The sequence below is a fragment of the Pongo pygmaeus genome, chromosome 12, assembly GCF_028885625.2.
Source record: "Pongo pygmaeus isolate AG05252 chromosome 12, NHGRI_mPonPyg2-v2.0_pri, whole genome shotgun sequence".
Lineage (NCBI taxonomy): Eukaryota > Metazoa > Chordata > Mammalia > Primates > Hominidae > Pongo > Pongo pygmaeus.
In genome coordinates this window covers 81260570-81281672 of record NC_072385.2, presented here as the reverse complement: position 1 = coordinate 81281672, position 21103 = coordinate 81260570, and the positions used below count along the sequence as shown (strand labels likewise).

General features: G+C 36.3%; 1 long non-coding RNA gene across 1 annotated transcript in view; it reads left to right on the top strand.

The window, feature by feature from the left end:
* The window catches only part of LOC129030077 (uncharacterized), a 1381814-nt gene that overhangs the window by 1302815 nt on the left and 57896 nt on the right, over window positions 1-21103 (top strand). The window contains exons 9-10 of the long non-coding RNA XR_008500551.1: window positions 15780-17731; window positions 19319-19407. This is a non-coding gene — a long non-coding RNA (uncharacterized LOC129030077). The remainder of the gene's footprint in view (window positions 1-15779; window positions 17732-19318; window positions 19408-21103) is intronic.

Below are 21103 nucleotides of genomic sequence, written 5' to 3'. Positions count from 1 at the left end.
ATCAAAAAATTTTCAACAGCAGAAAGAAATATTAAGTAGCCAAACTTAGAACAAACCAAAGAGGTTATGCAGGTCAACATAAACACTTTGAGATAAATGCAATTATCAAGACAACATATTTTAAAATACCGTGCAGAATTTATAACAGAGAAAAGTTGGTGACATAATTTATTTTGCAATCTAATCATTTTTTTTTTTTTGCCAGAGTTTGATGGTTTTCTAAAATAATCTTTTAGGGAGCAAGAACTTCCCATTTGAATTGATATTTATAGTTAATAAGATTTGAAAAATTTGAAGGACAGCATTTAAATCTCTTTGTCACTGCTATGGCTTGCACTAAAATGAATGCCCGGCCCTATAGGAAATTTGTTTTAAGCCCACAATAAATACGTCACTTAACCACTCTAGGACTCAACATTTTTTTCTTGAAAAATAGGGAGCAAATGTTTTTAATGCCCCTCCCAGATCTAACATTGTATGATCTTTCTGCTAATTTTAAAATCATTTTATAGGGAAAAACTTGATAGGTACTCTTTTACATTAGATTATGTTAGAAAAGGAACAAAGCGAAATAAACAGCTCTATTCTAAAGTAATATCTACTTTGCGCTATTTTTAAATATATTTTACTTTATACTTCCAATGATGTTGTAAGACATTTATAGCTCTGTATTAAAGATAAAAATGAACAGATCATCAAATTTAAAATGAAATAAAACAAACTTTCTTCCAGATCACATGGTTAGTAGATAACCCAGCTGAGATTTAACCCCAAGGCTCTCTCTGTTTATATATCTCATTAAGTATACCTTGTACGTTATTTTTACAATCTATTCAAAACTCAGTGTCTAAGTTTAATATAGACATGTCATATACACTAGATTTGGCTCTAGATTATTAATGGCAACCTTCTCATCCCCATTTCCTCCCAGTCAGTGTCAAACACAAGGTTACTTTTAGCAAAGTATACCTATAGGGGAGAAAAACTTTCTCACCCATTGCAAGGTTCATTGCTGAGGCCCCTATAACAGAAGACAAATTAAGAGAAAATGCACATTTATCAAATACAAGTTTTCATGACATAGAAGCCTTCCTAAAAGAGGATCCAAAGAAACAAAAGAAACTATATTTTTATGGTAAAGCATATCAGAGGCATTCGAACAAGAGTGACTACCTTGAATAGCAGCTGGACAAAATTAGGCTGAGACCTGCTGGGCTTGCATTCCCAGGAAGTTAGGCATTTTTAGTCACAGGATGAAATAGGGAGTTGGCACAAGATACATAGTCATAAAGACCTTGCTGATAAAACAGGATGTGATAAAGAAGCCAGCCAAAACTCATCAGAACAAAGGTGGTGATAAAAGTGACCTTTGGTCTTCATCACTGCCCATTATATGCTAATTATAATGCACTAGCATGCTAAAAGACACTTCCACCAGCTCCATGACCATTTACAAATGCCATGGCAACATCAGGAAGTTACCCTATATGGCAGGGTTCCCCAGCCTGCGGGCTGTGTACCAGTACCCATCCATGGGCTATTAGGAATCACGCTGCACAGCCACAGATGAGTAGCAGGCGAGTGAGAATTACCACCTGAGCTCTGCCTCCTGTCAGATCAGCAATGGCATTAGATTCTCATAGAAGTGCAAACCCTATTGTGAACTGTACATGCGAGGGATCTAGGTTGCACACTCCTTATGAGATTCTAACTAATGCCTGATGATCTGAGGTGGAACAGTTTCATCTCAAAACCACACTGTACACTGCCACCCTCTAACAGAAATTGGTCCCTGGTGCCAAAAAGGTTGGGGACCACTTCTATATGGTCTAAAAAGGGAAGGAACCCTCAGTTCTGGGAATTGCCCACCCCTTTCCCGGAAAACTCATAGACAACCCCTTGTTTAGCATATAATCAAGAAATAACTGTAAGTATATTCAGTCGAGCAGCCCACGCCGCTGCTCTGCCTATGGAGTAGCCATTCCTTCACTACTTTTGTTTCTTAATAAACATCCTTGCACTTTACTCTGCGGACTACACCTGAATTATTTCCTGCACAAGGTCCAATAATCCTCTCTTGCGGTCTGGATCGAGACTGTTTTCTGGTAACAATCACGCAAGTGTATAATTAGAGGACAAAGGCTATGGTAATAAACTAGGGTCAACTTAGCAGCGTCTATTAGTGCAGATTCTTCTCTGCGTTCCTGTATAGTATTCTTTTCCTCTAGGTATACGGTGGACACATCTGGAATGAAGGTTCTATGACCTACCTTAGAGAGAGGGCAGCAAATTCTCTTACAGCCTCCTTCAAGGGAAAAGGGTGAGGGAAAGGTGAGAGTGAACTTCCTGCTTCAGTTCCTTCCTGCTTCTGCTCTTTTCTCAAATGCCAAGGTGCTATATTTTGGGGTAGCATGTCCTGAACCCCATTTCACCTAAGGCTTACCCAAGAGTTTTATTTTAAATCGTCCCTCTATTGTCACATCAGGAACACTCTTGGAGTTAACATTTAAATGAAAATGCATATTTAGATAATTAATATATTTCAACACAATCAGAGATGCCAAGATTATACAAGCAATTGCTGGCAGACCTTTAAAAAGTGTTAAATTCCACTGGCTGCTTTTACATGTAACTTGTTAGAAGCAGCATTTCACTCTCAACTAATGGGGGAGGAAAAGCAATTATATTGTGAAAGACAAAATAATGACTGCATTCCACCATCCTGTGTTACTTAAGTCTGCTAATTGCTTTATTTTGAATCCCTGTGGCTTGGTTAATTTAGGTGATTGAAGTTCTTTGAAAACCGCCACTCTTGCCAAACTTGGCTTTTGATGAGTCACTTTGAAGTGACTTGGGTGCCTTGGTGAAAGGTAGACAAATACAGTCCCACCTGACCAGGTGTCCTTGCCTTCGAAGGCTTACTAACTCCCCAGGTCCAGGAGCTAAATTCTATTTGGCTGCTTCTAAGGAGAATCCTGAAGTCAGGATACAATAATATTGTGCAAAACTGAATGTTTAAAACTACCTCCCAAGTCATTCTGAATTTCATTATGCAATAGAAATGGCCAATTCTAGCATGCTTATATCCCAGAATATCCTCACATAAAAGCTGATTTGGAAAAAAATAAAAATTACAAATTGAAGTATAAGGTTATTTGAGCTTTGAATATAATTGTTTTGTCACATTCCTCACTTTCTAAAGTAAATGTATGTGAGTACCGAGTAATATTAATTCAGGAATGGCAATGCTTGAAAAGTAGGAATTGAGTTGATACTAAGGAAATTTTCCAGATGATTTTAAATTATAATTCAGCTCAGAACCCAGGTTTCTGTCAACATTTTTTGCCCAAAAATTAAATGATAAATTTTAACATTAAATCCTGACATGTTAAGGATAACTCATTAATGTAGTAGGATAATATTTCTCAATATATTCTAATAAGAGGATCCCTTTAAATATGAAAAATATTGGGAAACATACAAATGATAATAATCATTCAAACTGGGAAATTCATTGCTTTTTCATGGACTTAAAAAAGTATTTAAAAAACTACTGTTAAATCAATAGTGGTAAATTATTTAATAGGAATTATACCAATGAAACTACCTTTGAAAAATTATAACTGAGGAAATTATGATGGGGAAAGAGAGAGAGAGCAGAACTAACCAACCCCATCTTGCTTCTAACCTCTAAGCTGTCCTAGTTCATTCCCAACTAACCTTGAGAAGGAATTTAGTTTACAGTTTAACTTTGAAACAAAAATAATAATAGCTCTTCCCCAGAAAAAAACAAAACAAAACAAATAAAAAAAAAAAAAACCTTTGTGCCTGGGGACCAGTCTCCCTTTGTAGGGCTAACAAATTAGCTACAAGATTAGAAATTACAATTTAGGGGCCATGGAGCAAGAGTCTGAATTTCCCCAAATTGCTCCTGGGAATAATATCGCTGTCATAAAACTTAAGGTCAGTGCTTGAGATATTTTGCAAACCCTGCGTCCCAATGCACCAGCTGACACTGCCCAGACCAGTAATCTGACTCAACCAAATCTGTGATTCCATCCAGGAACAGAAGACAGCAAGAACTCACTTCAACCAACTATGATTTCATCTCCAACCCGACCAATCAGCACTCCCCACTTCCTGAGCCCCTACCCACCAAATTATCTTGAAAAACTTCGATTCCCCAGTTTTCAGGGAGACTGATTTGAGTAATAATAAAACTTCAGTCTCCCTCACAGAATGCTCTGAATGAATTACTCTTTCTCTATTGCAATTTCTCTGTCTAAATTGGCTCTGTCTAGGCAGTACGCAAGCTAAACCCATTAGGCAGTAATACCAATATCTACATTCATTAAAAATATGTATTTAAATAAAGTTTATTATTCAAACCTCAATAAGGTTTGTTGTACATTTAGATTAACAGGCAACTTGCAACAAAACTATGACTCTCCAGAATTATTCTGCCTCATGTTTGGTATCCAGTGTTGGAAAAAATAGTAAAAAAAAAAAAAAAGAATTGGTTTCTAGCCCGTGTCAGGCCTCCGAGCCCAAGCTAAGCCATCATATCCCCTTTGACCTGCACGTATACATCCAGATGGCCTGAAGTAACTGAAGAATCACAACAGAAGTGAAAATGGCCTGTTCCTGCCTTAACTGATGACTTTCCACCACAAAAGAAGTGAAAATGGCTGGTCTCTGCCTTAACTGATGACATTACCTTGTGAAATTCCTTCTCCTGGCTCATCCTGGCTCAAAAGCTCCCCCACTGAGCACCTTGTGACCCCCGCCCCTGCCCGCCAGAGAACAACCCCCTTTGACTGTAATTTTCCACTACCCACCCAAATCTTGTAAAACGGCCCCACCTCTATCTCCCTTCGCTGACTCTCTTTTCCGACTCAGCCCACCTGCACCCAAGTGATTAAAAAGCTTTATTGCTCACACAAAGCCTATTTGGTGGTCTCTTCACACGGATGCGAGTGAAAGCCTGAATTTTGAAAATAATTATTTTCAGAAGTTATGTAAGTAAACTGACATCTTGGTAATGCACTTTATTCTCTAGGCTTAATTTTCTTCCCTACCAAAATCAAGGGCTGAATTTTATGATTTTCATGATCCCTTTTAGCATTTCCTTCTGATACATTAACCCATTTTTATGAATTTTAAAAAGCGTTGTGATTTTTCTTGTTATTATGGCAGTGTTATGACATATAGATTGAATAACTGAGTATTAATTCACATTCTTGGATCAATTTCTGTCTACAGCAAAACATATTTTGCTTAATTATTTGTATATTTTAAGTAAAAATATTGTGACCTGAGTTATCAAGACCATTGCTTTAATAAACCACTTTAAGCACCTTTTTTTTAAATTTCAGAACAGCCAGTGTTTCCTAGTAATTTATTTTCTAAAAACATAAAGATCCCCAGAAGCATGATACAAGGCACCCTTTTTCACTGCCACAACCTTTGTTCCATATGTTTGAAATTTACCATATGCTTTGTTGAACTCCGAATATCTTTTCAGAACTTATGTAAGTAAATTAACATCTTGGTAATGCACTTTAATTGAGACAGGTCTCAGTTAATTTAGAAAGTTTAGTTTGCCATGGTTGAGATGGGCACCTACAACACAGACTCAGGAGGTCTTGATGACATGTGCCCAAGGTGGTCAGAGCACAGTTTGGTTTTATACATTTTGGGGAGACTTGAGAGACTGATCAACATATGTAAGATGAACATTGGTTCTGTCTGGAAAGACAGGACAACTCAAAGCAAAGGTGGGACAACTGGAAGCAGGGAGGGGGCTTCCAGGTCATAGGTAGATAAGAGATAAACAGTTGCATTCTTTCGAGTTTCTGATTAGCCTCTCCAAAGGAGGCAATCAGATACGCATTTATCTCCGTGAGCAAAGGGGTGACTTTTAATAGAATGGGAGGCAGGTTTGGCCTAAGCAGCTGCCAGCTTGACTTTTAGCTTAGTGATTTGGGGGCCTTAAGATTTATTTTTCTTTCACAGCTTCAATTCTACCAAAGGTGTCAGTAGTCAGAATTGTCATGGCTATTTAGCAATATTCGCTGCATTAAAATTGTATTAATTCCTGTCTTCCTTTTTGTGCTTCAGAAATATCAGACATGGAATGGATTTTACTTCAGATAATTAAGAATTGGCTCTTTGATCTTGGTTCCAGGCAAATTACCTCTGAGTTTGTGACAACAGAAAATGTAACTTTGTAATTTCTTACTACAATTCACTACTGATTTTTAAAAGTGTTTTGAAAACTCATTGTATCAATGTCAGCTGTGACTTTTACATAATGCTAAATTTTATGAAAATATCATTACAGTTAATGCTTAAGGATACATAAATTCCATAAAGAAATACCAACTACTATTAATAATATCAGATAAAATAATGGAAAGGATACTATAATAGAAGTCAGAGAGCCTAAGTTACATTTCTACCTCTTATAGGAATTGATAATAGGTAATTTAATTTGGAAGGTAATTTAATTTTTTAAGGGCTGTCTGATCCTTAGTATACAAAGGGAGGGGGTTAGACCATGTAATCTCTAAAAGAAGTCCAGTAATTGAAACAGAAAAAAGAAGGAAAGAAAGGAGGAAGAGAGAAAGGAAGGAAGGAAGGGAGGCAGGGAAAAGCATAAAGGAAAATGAGCAGAACTGATAAAATCATTCTTCATGCTGCTACATGTAAGGAATTAGATGTAGCAGAACTCACTTGTTTCTTCTGCTTCTCTCTCCATGCCTACAATGCCAAATCAGTATCTTATTTTGCTTTTTTTGAACAAAGAACATAAGGTGAAAATGTTGTCAGTGTTTGAGAAATGTACTGCCTTAGGTTCTGCCCCTTTCTCCTCTGCTCTCCTTTTGCTCTTCTTAGTTTGTTGGTTTATTTCAATCCCCTAGTCACCGTTTCCCTTCTCTATTTCTTCCAACAGAAATAGAAAGAGAATTCCTGAACATATGTTTTTATGTTCTCTCTTCTTCCCACATAAAAGGATCGGAAGGAGCAGGCTGTTGTGGTTGGTGAATGGTGAGTGGTTTTGCTCATCAACGTGCATACTGTTGTGTCTCTTTAGCTCTTTGCACACTAAATGCTGCTCATCACATGGGCATTGAGTGAGCTCATAAAAGTCCATGGAAGCAGGCAACATCAATCCTCTGGCTTCCAGCTCCCTCCTCTGTTGCAATGAGGCCACATTTGGCTGCTGCACTTGAGAGAATCAGTTTTTATTGGCTAAAACTGCTTTTTTGCTTCAGAGCTCTCAAAACTGCCTTAGGAAAAACAAAACAACAACAAAAAATGTGGTCTGTTTTTCCCTTTCATGAAGCTTTTGGGACAGCCCAACATTACTGGCTTGTGTGTGTGTGTATGTATATATATATATATATATTTTAGAAGAGCCAGTTAACAAATTATCTTTATAGATACTAGAAAGTTATTTGTTACTTAAAAAATAAAGGAAAAAAATGAATTGAAAATATGTCAGATCATTCATAGTGCATTCATCAGCAGCAGCAGCTCCCTAACACTTAGAATCAATGTACTAGTGATGGGCCACTATATCAATTTTAAACTATCAGAAGAAGAAAAGGAGTAAAGAGGACCTCAGTAACCTGATTAAGTATTGCAGGTGAGAGAGAGCAGATCAACATAAACAGCAATTCCATTTTGATTCAGTGCCCCTTTTCATCTGAAGAAGTGAAGTATTTCAAAATATTTGAAACTCCCTCCTGGTAGAAAGTTGCTTAGTGAAAGATGCTGACTCACTTCTGTGAATGACGATATTGGATATTGTAATCTGCATTATTTAGTCCGTTGTGTGATATTAATCCATATTTTAAAAAGAAAGGAGAGGAGAGGAGAGAGAAGGGAAGAGCAGAGAGGAGAAATGAAGACGTGGAAGTGAAGGAAGGCTATATGCCTCAGGTGGAGTAACTTAGAAGCTTGCAGCATAACCAAAAACGTATGCTATTTCCAGATTTCTCATGCAAAACAGAAGTTATAAAAATAGGATTTTATTCACCAGGATGAATATGCAGATTGTCAGAAAAGCAAGAACTTTATTGAAAGCCATTGCTATGGATGAAAGCTCCTGATCTAGTTCTCTTATTTTTTCACTGGGATGCATTGACATTTACATGAAAACCCATTCAATAGACACTGTTAACATTTATATATTCTGAAAAGCAAAAACATGGGCATCATACTCTTAGTTTCTGAAACAGTTCCATTCCCTAAAGTCATGTAAGTCCAAAATAAATCAAGATCAGAACCGAGAATGTTATGGTCCAGATTCCTTTGGCCTATTTCCTGAATGAATTAAGCTTAGTGCATTTGTATGAATTGTTCTGTCAATCTTCATTTGTTCAAATTTCGTGCCAAGAAATATTTTAGTGTTGAACAACTGTATGGTACTGAATAAGGCATCTCTCTCTCCCCTTTAAGCTTGCAATCAAGTGGGTACAAACAAAAACAAATCATAAACATACAAATAAATAAGATCCATACATTAATTGGGCAGTGTTTAGTGCAGTTAAGAAAGACACTCTAGATACTTTAAACAGAAGAGTTTGAAATGAAAGTTAATAGAGAAATACAGACAAAATGGTTCAAAAGGCTGAACAAATGAAAGTCAGAGCCCTGCCACTGGAGCTCGATGTTCAAAAGTCCTCCAGTGTTGTGTAACCACATTCAAAGAGCTAGTGTTGAGCCACAGTTGCCTCTAGCATTCATGAAACTAGAGAGAATACACTGAAACACAAAATAGCGTCTTGGTCTTCTTATCTCAACAACCTTGTTTGTCAGCGTAAGCAAGACAATAGCCTGTACTTCACTTCTGTTTTTCAAAAGTTACTTAAAACGTAATTTTGATTGAGAATTCTAGTGCAAAGAAGTCTGGTAAGTGTAGATTTCTTAGCTCACCAGTGTCTGTGGTATAGAAAGGCAGTTTAGAGGGAGGGTAGAGTGGAGGTTGAGTGGATCAATTCACATAATCTATCATACTGCAGATTAAGATAAATAATATAAGGAAGTAATATAAATGATGTGACAGAAAATAAAATGTCAGTGGTAGTAGCTTACTATGATAGGCTGGTCAGAGAGGGCTCTTTGAGTAGCTGACATTTGATTGTAGACCTGAAGAAAGGCACTGATGTTAGCCATCTGAAGAGCTAGAGGAAAAAAACCCCGCAAAGTAATGAGCAAGGGGAAAGACAGCGTATTGCGAAGGGGCTTGATGCATCTGAGGAAGAGAAAGAAGCCAAGCTCAATTGCAACGAAGTGAGAGAGTGGGTCTTGAAGGTATAACGTGAAGAGAGGAAGCCAAGTAAAACTAGAATCATGCTGGATCTTACAATTTATAAGATAAATAAACAACTACTAAAAAGTTTCAAGCAGAACAGCAATATGATCTGATTCGCTTTCTAAACAACTATTGAGTTTATGTGCTACATAGACTGTGGATTGAGATAATTCAACACAGAAGCTGAAAAATAAGTTAGGGACTCTTGTGATAATCTCTTATGGCTTAGACTCACAGGCATTGTAAGTCGGCTGCAGGAAAACAATGGAATTTGAGGCATAGCATGGGGTAGACCTGACAGATTATGATATGTCCCATGGAACACGGCAAGGGTATATTAGAAAGAGAAGATCAAAGGACGGGTGGAAAAATTCATTGCACTTCCAAGTCTTTTCCTTACCGTTGCTCCTGACACTGTAGCTTTTATTTTTTTTCACCTCTTGAACTTGACATTTGATATTTCCTTTAATTCTGACTTTAGTTCTCCTTCAGGACTGCAGCTGTACTTACCCTTTGGATTGAGACTGCTTCTAACATATGACAAGAACAACCCAATTCAATACAGTCTTATCCACTGTTCGTTTGAGCTAACATGAGCAGCCAGTTTGGCCAAAAACTTTGCTGATGACTTTGGGGGCGTGATGGTAATTGCATATCTTAAAAGATTATTTTAACTTTCCCAATTCTTGAAGAACATAGATCTCAAAAATAAGTAAAATAAGTTTCACAACTTTTGTTTAATACATTCTTTACAAAATACCTTGACTAATAAATGCATTACTTCAGGATTACTTGATCTGGGAGTGGGTGACCAAGAACTTTTGCCCTCCTTTTTCCAGACTGACAACAAAAATATTTATGTTCACTGTGTCAAATGTCACTGCTCAATATTTTTTTGGAAATAAATGACATTTGCATAGTTTGCAAACAGCAGAACTTGAGGAATTTTTGTTGGCTACTCAGTCAGTTATAGTTTTCTAACCAGGCTGTGGCAAGCAAACAACTTGAAAGAAAATTGACAGGAGACAAGTAGCTCTAGGTCAAAGAAAATGCTCTTAGACGACAAAATGAAGTAAGGCACAGGCAAATACCTCGGAAATAAAGGTGATAGCAGAGTTGAGGAAAACAGATGTTATGCTGACCTCAGTTCATTGGAATCAAATAACTAATTTGCTTACCATCGTCTAATACTTTGAAATGGTCCCTGAGGAAGCCAGGAGTAGCAGTGAATTTGTAAACTGGATACTTCCACATTTTGGTGAGGTGCAGTTTGTGAGAACAAAAGCAATCCCTGTTGGAATGCAAACACAATGCTGCAATAACATTAGCACAATGTAAGGTCCCAGCTGACAGTATTCGAAGCAGCAACCTGAAATATGGGGAAATAACCACATCGGTTTTCTCTCCATTTCACTGCTTGATTGAAACACATAGCCAAGCATAACTCAGCTGACAGGCGAGAGGGACCCTCCAGCACAATGGGACACTGTCAGTACCACCTTCAGTATATTCAGTCTCAGTCAGAAACTGAAAGTCTGAGTCGACACTCTTTCAAAAGGTCTAGAGCCTTACTCTCAAACCTGTATCAGTTTCAAGTAGCTAGTCATAGTATTCGGGTCTAAAAATATATTAAATTACCTGTTGACAGCTAGAAGTCAAGATGCCTGGTTTTTTGTGACCTTGGTTCTATTCTTTACAATTTCTGAGCTTCAATTACCTCTTTTGTTAAAGACATATATATATAGATATATATCTATATAGATATATCTATATAGTGAACCACATATTTAAGACAGGTCTCAATCAATTTAGAAAGTTTATTTTGCCAAGGTCAAAAACGCGCCTGTGACACAGCCTCAAGAGGTCCTGAGGCTGAGGCTGAAGAATCACTCGAGCTCAACAGTTTGAGGCTGCAGTAAGCTATGATTGTGCCACTGCACACGATCCTGGGTGAAGGAATAAGATACTGTTTTGAAAAAAACAAAACAAAAAACAGCATACTAGGGGCCAGAACATAGGCAAATTATTTGAAATATTAAGCCTCAATTCCCTTATGTGGGAAACAAAAATAATTGTAACTTCTGAGCTATTATATCACAGAGATAGTTCAAGTATTAGACAGTCTATATAAAACACTTGGCATAATACCTAAATAAGCATCCCATTCATGTTTATTAGAGGCATTAATACATGAAGGAGTTAATGATATTATTATTTCAATTGGAATTCAAATACTAGTTATCTGAATCAGTTTGATCAATTCTACTCAACACATTTACATTGTCACCTCTCAATCTCAGCTTTTATCTATAAAATGCACTACTTGATTAGCTCAACAATTCTCAAACACTCATGCATAAAAGAAGCATTCAGAGACTTCGTTAAAAATTAAGATTCCTTGGTCCCATACCAAAGGAGTCTTAATTAGAAGGTCTATGGTGAGGCCTGTGAATCTGTATTTTAAAAAGCATCACAGTTGATTATGGTTCACTTGGACAAAACATGTTTTTTTAAAAGACTGGGCTAAGATCTTTCCGGGCTCTAAAATTTTCTTCATTTTCATTACCACAAACTATTTCAAAAAAATCCACCTGCTACAATTTGAGGTTATTGACTCATTAATAAAAGAATCCCATGATCATATATATGTATGTACAGGCACATGCACAGATGCACACATACACACACACACACACACAAACGTACTCAGCTAAACACTCACAGAAATTCCACTCTTACCTCATCTGTACTGCTGATTAAAGTACTTGATTTTGAATGATGGGAGAAGTAACCATGATGCAGGGCTGCCATGTTGTAAAATTCCTGGAGGTATCTTAATCACATTGATCAGCTAGGTCAGCTAGCTCAGATAAGAAATTTCCTATTCAAAATGCCTAAAAGATATTCTCAAAGTCAGAGTGAAACTGAGACTAAAACAAAAATTGCAGCACTCCTGACCTCATTATACTTCCTACTTCCCGAATAACAATGCCTAAATACTAAATCTCTACATGAGCAACCTGACACTTAAAGTCCTGTCACATTCCCCCTTGCATCTCCAGAACCAGCCCAGGTTTGTGGTTGGAGAGAAGGAATATAACTACAGGAACATCTTCTCATCTCTTTTAAATAGCCTCAAATTTCTTCTATACAAAGGCAGACACCTGGTAATCTCAAATTGAAGCCAAAGCATAAAGAAAACTGGGAGAAAACACCAATCACTTCACAAACAGAGCATGAAAAATTTCATCACCCTAACAGCAGATCTGCTTTACTCCTTGTACATTTTTCTATAGAGTCATTTTGTGAATAAATCTTCCCCCTTGGAGGAGCATATTCCATTAGCTGCCAAGGTTGAGGAATGAGAGGAATCGGTGCTCTGTGAAGAGCAGCTCAGTTCACACAGCCTCAGGGCTGGCACCTTCTCAGTCTTTCTTAATGGTGCCTTTTGGGAAAAGTGCCTTCCTTTTATATCGAAACAGAAGTACTTTCAATTTCCCATATGGGTATGACCCTAGGAAGAGTAGGAAGAAATAGAAAAACTAGACACTCAAATGTATTTAAGTGAGTAGCATGAAAAAACAGGAGTATTAGGTTCTCTTGTCCAGTTTTATAGTTGAATTCAGGGTAATCTCCAGCCTCTACAGTTATTGGAGGCAAAATTTAATCTGACATCAATAATAGATGAATAACACAAACTCAGACACGGGAGTACATGTGTACATGTATGGTGAACGTGAGAATATGCCTCTCAAATCTCCAACTGCAGGAAGTGTAATTGACCAAGAGTCTCAGCTGCAACCCCTAAAACCCACTGCTGTGTTTGTGCAGAGGACACATTTCCTATGCCAGCTCTCAGTCAATGACAAAACATGGTAGAGATACTAAGGAAGTCTAGCACTGGAGAAGCTAGCCTCTTCTAATGGATGACTTTGGCTTGCTAAATTTTCCTTAAAATGGCAAGTGTAGTCTAAGATGCTTCCATCCAAACTTTTTTCCTGCCTTGCCTTTCTCCTTCACTCTGGGTCAGACTTGTATCATGGGCTGATGGCTCTCTCAGACTCTCCTGGCTCCCTCCCCATTTTCTCCCACAGTTTTTTTAAATAATAAATTTCTGAATATTTAATCCCCTTTTGGCGTGCTTATCAGAAAACTCAGACTAACACAAAATACTTCTGTATATTTTTTAATTAAATATTTCAGTAAATTATTAATCAGAGTTGTAATATTTAAAAAGGTGGGATAAGAGCACGGTTTTAGTAGGGGAAGGACCAAATAAGTTTAATTTTGTTCTAAGCATTAGGTCTACTTACTCTGTGCAAATAGTACTTCAAGTTGTTCATATCTAGCCCAGTTTATCAGAAGAAGATGGTGAAATTTAGCAGTAAAGCTCATTAGTAATAAGGTTTACTTGTGCTTAATTTAATCTTTGTAGACGGCAGTCCCTCCAGTTACCCTAGGGCAAAGGGTCAAATAGATTTATTTTATTGAAGTCTTCATAAAAATGGTACTATTTGTCGAGAGTGAATAGTCTCATATCACTGAATATGAGACTAGTTGGTAAACATCTTTTGATCAGTGACGTTTGACAACAATGTTCTTGCATGGAGACCACAGTGATGTCAGAAAGCTGACTGAGCACTTTACTGTTTGGGGACCTAAGTCTTGGACGGATATCATCTCTCTAATTCAGTTTTTTGTATGTTTAAATAAAATACAAATATTCTTCGAAATGAAATATCAAACAGGACTTTAACAAAATAAGTTAAAACAAGATAATTATGATTAAAATTAGGACTAGCCGTCCTTAAAGCCCCTGATTCAGTCCCTGGTATGCTCCCTCACCAACTTAGGACCCACTATAAGGAATTGAAACCAACACTCAAATGAGGTCTTCCTATTCTCTCTTCAACACTAAATTAATGCCCCCAATCTTTATAAAAAGAAAATTCATATATCTAACATTATTAATCATGAAAGATAATTCACTGACGGTGATTTATCATAAAAATTCCACACTGAACTTCTCACGAGTTCATATTTTTCTTCATGATGAAAAATACATACGGCTTGCAGAGGATTCCTATATACAGAAAATCATTTCGTATAGCTTATATGTCTGACACTACAGTGGTACTCAAATGTGAAAGCACTTTGAAAACAACTGATGCCTTATTTTAAAGCACCCATTCCCTCCAAAGATTTACTAAATGAGAATGTTCAAAGGTTAAGACCAGAGATTCTGTCTCCAATCAAACAAAATGAGATCCCAGAAGTGATTTCGATATACAGGTAAATTTGGGAACATTATTTCCACAAGAAATAATGAATCTAAATTATTTGGATTAAGGGTTGACAATTACTCAATTTCTAATTAAAATTTCCAGGAAGATCCAGGTCTTAATTAAAACCTTGCAGAATATTTTATGATAGTAGGTGGGTTTCTAAATACAGTTTAACTTTACTTTTTCTCATCTATAAATTAGAGAATATAAAAATACCCATTTCCTGTACAGTTTTTATGAGAACATTTTCTTTGAAATATGAAAGCTTAAGTGTTGCTAACATTGGTTTTAAATAAGCATTATTCACCAGTATACACATTGCATGTTGTATATGAACTATCTGTGTCCTTATCTAAGGTCAGTCCCTCTACCTGATCACTAGATCCTTCTCCTTCTTGTGTACTCAGGAACATCATTCATACATTCCTTGTCTCTATTCTGTATCATGATTGTTATCGACTTTATCGAATAGTCTCATGAACACACTCATGTGCTATAGTATCTCTGAATAAATTATCTTAACTACATATCCTTTCTTAGCTGCATCCTATTTCCTGCTTCCCTTAAGAATAAAATTTCTTTATATAGTTATCTATATTTTTATCTCCAAATTTTCTCTTCCAGATACCTCATACCTAACATTCCATCAAACACTCATCTCCATATAGGTTATACCTGTAATTATATAACTTGGTAAATTAGTCCTGTGACTTGTCTTAATGGAAACAGTGTTCACTCTCTGTGAAATATCTTCTCTTGGCTTCCAGGGCATGACAGTCTTGGTTCCTGCCTTACTACACTGACCATTCCTTCTTAGTTCCCTTTACTTGCTTCTCATGTTTTCAAAGGTTTAATGCTGGGATTCTTCAAAGTTCAGTCCATGGCCATCCTCTCTTCTCTGTTTGTTTATAGGATAATCTTACCTAGTCTCATGGCATTATGCAGATGACTTCCAAATTTAAATGTCCAACTTGAACCTGCCACATGAATTCCAGATGTGTCAATCCAACCCTCTAACCGACCTCTCCATTGGTGTCTAATAATCATCTCAGATTTGACTTGTTCTAAACCAAGTTCTTGACACTTCTCCCAAAATTTTGCTCTTTCCACAGTCCTCCAGATCTTAGCAAACAGTAACTCTATTTATTTTTATTTATTTTTTTTTTTTTGAGATGGAGTCTTGCTCTGTCGCCCAGGCTGGAGTGCAGTGGTGTGATCTCGGCTCACTACAACTTCCGCCTCCTGGGTTCAAGCGATTCTCCTGCCTTAGCCTCCCGAGCAACTGGAACTACAGGTGCGTGCCACCACGCCCAGCTAATTTTTTTGTATTTTTAGTAGAGACGGGGTTTCACCATGTTAGCCAGGATGGTCTCGATTGTTCTGGAGTCTTTCTCTAATACACTACATACAATCTAAGGCAAATTCTGTTGGCGTCACCTTCGAAATCTACCCCAAATCTTACTATTTTTACAGCACTTCAACCACTAGTACCTTATCAAAAACCACTTCTATATTTCTTGTAAATTACTGGAACAGCCCTTTACCTGGTCTTCCTGTTTCTGCCTTTTGCATCCCTTCTTCCTTCCTCTCCTCCACACATACCACTAAAATCGCAACATTGCAACTACAGTAATAAATACATCACTTCTCTGCACAAAAGCTTCTGGTGGCTTCCCCCCTCACTCAGGAAGTCTTTATAGTACTCCACAAGATCACTTTCTGGCCTTTCCTGTTGGACTCATTTTCTATTTCTACCTTGCCCACTCTGTTGCAGCCACACTCTCCTCCCTGCTGATTCATGAACACACTGACCATGCTCTTGCTTCAAGAACACTTACATTGCTGTTCCCTCTGCCGGGAGGACCGTTCCTTTATAGTATCCACTCACCTCATTCACTTTCTGCACAAATGTCACTTTTACAATAAAGTAATCCCTAAAGAACTAATTTAAAATTGTACTCTACTAAATAGCAATCCCCTTACCTCACTTAGAACACTGTAAAAGTGCTCTAAAGGACTAAATTAGCAATTTAGCCCTTTAGTACCCCACTGATTAGCAATCCCCTTACCCCACTTAGAGAGTGCTCTACTAGTACTTTAGATAGTAGCATCTAAACAGTGATGCTACTGTCAGACTAAAAATCACCATCATAGGTAGATACATAAATTTAAATCAAATAAACTTAATCATCTAATTTGAACATTATATTTCATCTACAATATCCACTTATTCAACAGGTATTTATTGACCATGTTGTACAATTTTCTAGGTGCAGAAGATACATCACCTAACAAAGCAGATCACTACACTTGGTTACTTGGAGTTTATATTTGAATTGGTAAAATATATGGCAGAAACTGAAAGTGCTGAAAAGGACTAAATTAGTAATAAGTAATTTAGCCCTTTAGTACCCTACTGATTAGCAATCCTCTTACCCCACTTATGGAGTGCTCTTCTAGTACTTTAGATAACAGCATCTAAACAGTAGCATCTAAACCCCTTGGGACTGCTAATTACCCTACTTTAGGAGGCAATTACATGAGAAGGGTGAAGCCCTTATGGAAGGAATTAGGGTCCTTATAAAAGCACTTGAGGCAGTGGGTCCACTCTCTTTTGCTCTTCCATCATGTAAGGACACAGCATTCAAAGCACCACCTTGGAAGCAGAGACAAGGCTCTCACCAGACACCAAAACTGCCTGCCCCTTGATCTTGGACAGAAATAGAAGTACATTTCTATTATTTATGAATTACCCAGTCTGGTATTTTATTATAGCAGCATAAAGAGACTGTGATAGAAGGTATGAATTTTTGTTCTAAACGAGGACTGGGGGTGATAGGAATTTGAAAACAATGCTAGTATAACAAATCAATTAGATTGCTTCTAGCTATTTTATTTTTCTTTCATTAATTAGTAATTCCAGTCCAGTTCTGGGTCTGAAGTTTCGCAGGTAAAACATGTTCCTTTTAGATATTTTCCTCTGAAAAGAATTGGGGAAATATTGCAAAGTAAAAGGAAAAGGGAAAGGAGTGATTCTGACATTTTTGAATTTGTGATATTATGTACTGAAATTATAACCTGATTGTATATTTCTGCCTAGTCTGCTTATAGGGAGGTTATTCAGGTAAACTACTACTGTTGCTTACTGAATTATCCCAGTGTCACTTCTCCCTACAACACATGTGGCATCATAATAACATGATGGTGTCACTCTGCCATCTCAAATAAGTAATCAAAGAAATCAGGATGTGAGTTACAATGAGACTGTTGCCAAAGTATGGAATTTCTTATGAGTAATATGTTTTTGGTTTGTTTGTTTAAATTTGATTTGGGGGGAAAATTATATATTCTGCATTGATAAGTTAAACAAATTATGGTTTTTACCCCATTATTAAAAATATTAATATTTATTGTCTTAAAGATTAATTGCTTTTTAATAAGATAAAATAACAATTGTAACTCAAATAATTTAGTTTTAAGTATCTAAGCTTTTTATTAATGTAGAAAAATCAGAGATAAACAGATAAGGAAAGGGGATTGTCCCCTGGATTTTTTTTTTTTTTTTTTTTTTTGTGATCTTGGCTCACTGCAACCTCTGTCTCCTGGGTTCAAGTGATTCTCCTGCCTAAGCCTCCTGAGTAGCTGGGATTACAGGCTTCCACCACCACACCCTGCGAATTTTTGTATTTTTAGTAGAGACGGAGTTTCACCACGTTGGCCCAGCTTGTCTCCAACTCCTGACCTCATGATCTGCCTGCCTCGGCCTCCTAAAGTGCTGGAATTATAGGTGTGAGCCATCGTGCCTGGCCAGGAATACATTTTTTATTTTTTTTAGAAAAATAGAGAATACCTATCACACAGGAAAGGATTATTATAAGAAGGCAATGAGGTAACATTTGAAAAGAATTTTGTGAATGTATTATTACTATACTGTGAATGTTTGATAGAAAAAGAAAGAACAAATGAAAGAAAGAAAACTATTACTAGAATAATAGTTGTTCCTTATCTACACCATCCAGAAAGTTTCTGTAACACAGTGAAAACTTCAGTGTCATTTTAGTTATTAAATCATGGAGACAATTCAAAACCACACCAAACATACTCTTTTAAATATCTTATGATCTCTTGGTTTTAAAAGTTTGTAAGATAACTCAAATTAGCCAATTTTAAGTTTAAATTAAAATAATATATATAATTGTTTTAATCTAATATAATTTCTAAAATTTTAAGAAGTATAGTAAAATCCATGGAATTGGATGTTAAGTTTATTAGTATATTTTAAAGGAAAATTTGCAGGGCAGAAAAATACAGAAAGACTAGTTAATCCTTTGTAAACTTCTATTGCCACTTCTCAAATATAAATTAAATTTTTAAAAAATTGTGTTTAGAAAGTGTCAAAAATTGTTAATAAGAAAACTCACTAATAGGATTGGAACATGTTACTTATGTTAATAGTGCATACTTTAATGCTTAACATCAGGTTGCTATAATTTAAATGTGTCCCTCAAAGTTCATATGTGGAAAACTTAATCCCCAGTGCAACAGCATTGGGAGGAGGATCCCAATAAGGGGTGATTAGGTCATAAGGGCTTTGCCCTTATGAATGCATTAATGTTGTTATTGCTAGAGTGGGTTAATTATCTTGAGGGTAGGCTTGTTAAAAGGAAGTTAAAACACCTCTTTATCTCTTGCTTTCCCAAATTCTCTGTAGCCCTTCCACCTTCTGCCATGGGATGGCACAGCAAGAAGGCCATCATCAGATACAGGCACCTCAGCCTTGGTTTTCCAGTCATTAGAACTGTAAGAAATAAATGTCTTTTCTTTATAAATTACCTAATCTGTGGCATTCAGTTATAGCAACACAAAATGGACAAAGACGCAGGTGTTACTTTTCTGCATTATTTTTGGATCTCATCCTGACCTAAGATAGCAATAGCTGTATCATTAGTGAGTCAACCCAGTTCGCTAACAGCATGACAGTAAGAAATAAAACCACTCATCACAACAAAATGGGTAATCTCACTTGTGAAGAAGCTAACTCTCCCAAAATGGTAAGGAAAATAAAGCTTCTGTGCAACTAGATAACATCCAAATATAGACAAAATGAGAAAAATGTGGTTGGTAGAAAATTCAAATTAAAGTGATTTTTCAAATATTCTAAGATGCAATGTACTTTTATTTCTGGAATATCATTTTTTGAAACACAGTAGTGCATACTCTGCCAAGGGTGAGACAAGCAAATGCTCTTTATCTAGCTTATCTAAATCACCTATATATAATAGTTTATGATATAATGTAATATGAATAACCCAATATATAACTTATGATAATTATAACCCAGAATAATTAAAAGTGTTGACTTTTCCAAATCAAGAAATTCATACAGGAGTTTTAAAATACTATATCATAATTACACATTGAACATGAAATATGCAGAGCTGTTTATTCATCGTATAATTTTGTATTAATTTATTTTTCTATGGTAGTTTGAGAAATTCATTGTAAATATAGGCTTCAAATTATATTAATTTTCAAGTTCTCTTCTAAAAAATACTTTCTTCTATATAAATCTTTATTAAATGTATGCAGCTTTGTGATAAACACTGTAGGGGTGGAGAAGTATGTAAGAGTTGCTTTTGTCACCAGGAACTTTCAGTCTAGTAAAAAAAAAAAAAAAAAAAAAGCCAACTATGAAGGATGTGGGTTAGTAAATATTAACAATAAAGTAAATAAAACTCAGCTCAAACAGGCACACTAAGCCCAATTCAAGGATCCAGGAGTCATAATACATATTTGTCACAGTGGCTTTTCTATAGGAGTTCACCTGCTATACGGGGAGATAGATTGATATACAGATCATTCTAGTGTAAAGCAGTAATTTACACAACAGAGGTGAGCACAAAGCAATAAATCCTTCATTTACAGAGTGTTTTCTGAGAATTTATGAAGATATGCTTTCAAATTGTACACTAATATTTGTGATCATTTTTTAATGAAAGCACATGAATTAGCCATGGATGATGTTACGAGCTTTGGCCTTGGTGGGAGAAGATACAATTTCTGTTAATTTCAGTACTTTCACCAAGTTTTATGATATTGAGCCAGTTCCTGTAACCTCTTCATCATTTCCTTCTACATAAAGAGAAAGGTTTTGCTTGATTGGGGTTCTAAATATGGGATCCATTGACACTCAGGAAGAAGTCTGTGGGTAGAGTTCACAGGGTCTATAAATTGGAATGGAAAAACAAAATCATATTCACTAACTTCCAATAGACATTTAGCATTTCCTTTCATTATGAATGTGCATGGCTAATCATAGATGTGTTTGCAGCATCTCCAAATTTGACACCATGAGACATCACAGTCACAGGTATTTTAATATGACATTATAGAATTGCAGATACTTAAAAATGTTAATGAGATAACATTATTTTACCCTGTTATACAATATTTTAATATGTAATAATATGTATTGCAATATCACAAATTAGGTTTT